At 47.6% G+C, this 3,008-nt stretch overlaps 1 pseudogene; it reads right to left on the bottom strand.

Annotated features, from left to right (window-relative positions):
* Nucleotides 1-918: 918 nt before the first annotated feature.
* LOC142454328 (RING-box protein 2-like) lies at nt 919-1,254 on the bottom strand (annotated as a pseudogene).
* Between the last annotated feature and the right edge of the window lie 1,754 nt (nt 1,255-3,008).

The raw sequence follows: 3,008 nt of genomic DNA, 5'->3' as shown, positions 1-3,008 counted from the left end.
ACTGGACTAATGGACATGAATTGGAATGTTTTCCTGATATATAATTTCTTCTTGATATCAAGCTCTTTTTTTTAAAGTGAGACTAGATCACTTATTAAAACATCATATGATAGAATACACTTTCTGAAACAATAGTACAGTGGTAAACATTTCACCTCATTGACATTCCACATAAAACCCAGTTAAATTGTAACATAATCTGGCCAGAATCGGAAAACATGTATGCCTATAACCACGGAATGGTTTAACAGGAAAGTGAATTCGGATCTAGGTTTTCCTAGATTCGTTGCTGAGTTAACGAATATCACCATCTAAAAGGTGATCAAAATCCCATGTACCTGCAAGTTAAATTTTATATACCCTGGGTTCATTGGTATATGCCCAACTTAAAGTTACCTTTATAGTAAAGATTTCACTATTACCTTCTCTACACACACACACACACACACACACACACACACACACACACAAAATATCAGGAACAAAAATTAAAGATAAGAGTTGAATTTCCAACCACGTTTTGTCACTATTATTCTTTCTTTTTAACTGATCACCTACAAGCATGCAAATAACTGTCCTCTGAACGACGCTGCTTCCAGTCTCTTGGGTAGCAGCAGGTCAATTGAAAAGGGCATTCGATTGGCAGTTCTCTCCTTTTCCAAAAACACTTCTAAGCAGTGTGTGTGTGATGCACAACACGAGGTAGGAAAGACCATCGTTAATAAATTATCTTCTTAACTGCAGAGACTTTCTGAAAAATAAACCTTGACAGAATGTGAAACCACGCCTTTAATGAGAGCCATAGGCGTCCCAGCCCATTTCCGGAACCACTTCCAGGAGTGCTGACGCCTAAGCAGCGCCTTGAGAACAAGGTCCACCGCGCCTTCAGACCAGGCCACTGAGACCGCCTTCCTCCACTCTCATTTGCCGATTCTTTGGACCACCCAGTCTTGCTGGCAGAGGGGACAGCGGTAGTTCTGTTTCACCCACAGGGACATGCAACAGTGTGGAAGGAGTGATTGCATTCTCCCCAGACCACAACACAGTCCTCCTGTTTGTTTGCAGCTTGACATCACCGGGACCCTGCAGATGGCGCACGTATCGTGGACGTATTGCACTCGTCATCCCAGCTCCACGTGGCCACCACGTTCCACTTCTTGAGGGAGAACATCTTATCGGCCCCGCCTTGGGGCCTGCGCCCCCGGAGTGAGAGGAGAAGACCCGGGGCTCCTGGCTGTCTTCCACGTCGGCCATGGCTGCAGCGCGGCGTCGGGAGTGGAGACGTGGGCCTGGGGAGGAGGGCGGCGATAAAGCTCTTTCTTACACAGATATGTGTCACTGGGTTTGTTTCTCTAGTCAAGCCAGCCTAATACAAATTGTAATCTGGTACAATTCGAGCAGTACTTAACAGTTACAATATTAGAGGAGGGGAAATAATGTCAACCCTATAGGACTCACCCATCCGGAGCTCCTGCTGCGAGATCAGAAAATTGAGAGGTAAAGTGAAGGAAATGGGAGGTGGAGTCCTGAAATTAGAACTAGGGTACCAGGGTCTCTCCTGAGCCCCTTTTTTTGTGTGGGATTTCCACTCACAAAGCAAACCAAGAATGCTCTAAAGTGCTCTAGCTTTGGTGAGCCCGCGGGCGCCGGCTGCGCCCTTGCTGGGATCAATGATTTCTGCAGGCGGACGACTGAGAGGGGACAGAATCCCAGACATGAGGGGAACCCCACTCTGGAGCTCTCTGCGCGGTTGGCTGCCGTGAGCTCATGGCCTGGGGAGTGGTGGTGTTGGTTAACCTTAATTTACAGTAGAAGAAAAAATAGATTTTTACCTCAGGTAGATCGCAATGTTGGAGAAAATATGCAGAAAGTCGGGTGTCCGGGGAGCAAATTTAGTTCCAATTTGCCGAGAAAAAAACAAGCCCCCTGATAAGCTGCCTCTTCCTCTCTGAGGGTCAGCCTGACAGCCCCCAAATCGGAGCGCATCACAAGCATAACAAAAAAAGTGTGAAATATATATTATTGGTTTAAAACTCAAACTCAAGTCTGGTTGCTCAGCTCCAAGAAGCACATAAGCAGGAGGCCCTTAACATAAATCAGCATAAGAAGCAACCTAGCTAAGGAATGCCAGAACTCAGCTACAGAGCCGGGACTTTTAGCATAACAAACACCCGCAGTAGCAAGTGTTAGCTTCAAACAGCACAGAGCTGCAGCCCAGTGACTGTGGGGGGAATTTCATTTGATTTTATTCTAGCTGGCCAGGGGGATAAAAATAGAATCCTCGGATCTAGCAAGCACCAGCAGACTAGATAAGCCAATAAACCCAGCTTCCCTCTCAGTGATTCTACACATAGCTGGGGAGACCCTGCCTGTCCTGGATCCCTAGACGAGGCTGAGGGAACACCCCAGTGCCCCCCTCCCTGCCCCTGCTGCAGTGCTACATACAGCACAAGGCAGGTACACCAGCCAACTCCAGCACTCAAGTGACGTCTTGCCACGGGTGCGATCTTGCCTTTGAAGTAATCCCACACAGCATCTGTGGAACCCTACATCAAACGGGGACACCACCCCGCTACCTTGAGGAAGAGGTGGAACTCCTCCAGCCTCACGACAGGTGATCAAGTCTCAGTTATCTCCTTACCTACTTCTCTATTTTTTCTCCCTCTATTCACTAGCCTCTTCTCTTTCAAACCGCAGTCCATCTCCATAAACTCAGGTTTGCGTTGGGTTTTTTTTTCTCTTTCTTCTTTTACCCTCTTTTTTCCCCCCTTTTTCCTTCTTTCTCTAGTTCTCTCCCACTCTCTGCTATCATATGCCACTACTGGCTTCCAGGTCACTGCCCCCCACTTAGGGCAAATCAACCTAAATAGCAGGAGGAACTCCAACCTGCCCTCATGAGAGTGCTGTACACCACACAACGCAGCTGGGACAAACACCTACACCACCCTGCGCTGCTGAAGAAACCTCCGTCAGACCTCTAAGGTGATCTCGTCAACGAGGGCAACTCT

Source organism: Tenrec ecaudatus, chromosome 8 (assembly GCF_050624435.1).
Source record: "Tenrec ecaudatus isolate mTenEca1 chromosome 8, mTenEca1.hap1, whole genome shotgun sequence".
NCBI classification, from domain to species: domain Eukaryota; kingdom Metazoa; phylum Chordata; class Mammalia; order Afrosoricida; family Tenrecidae; genus Tenrec; species Tenrec ecaudatus.
The sequence above is the reverse complement of the archived record's forward strand: the minus strand, read 5'-3'. Positions and strand labels throughout refer to the sequence as shown.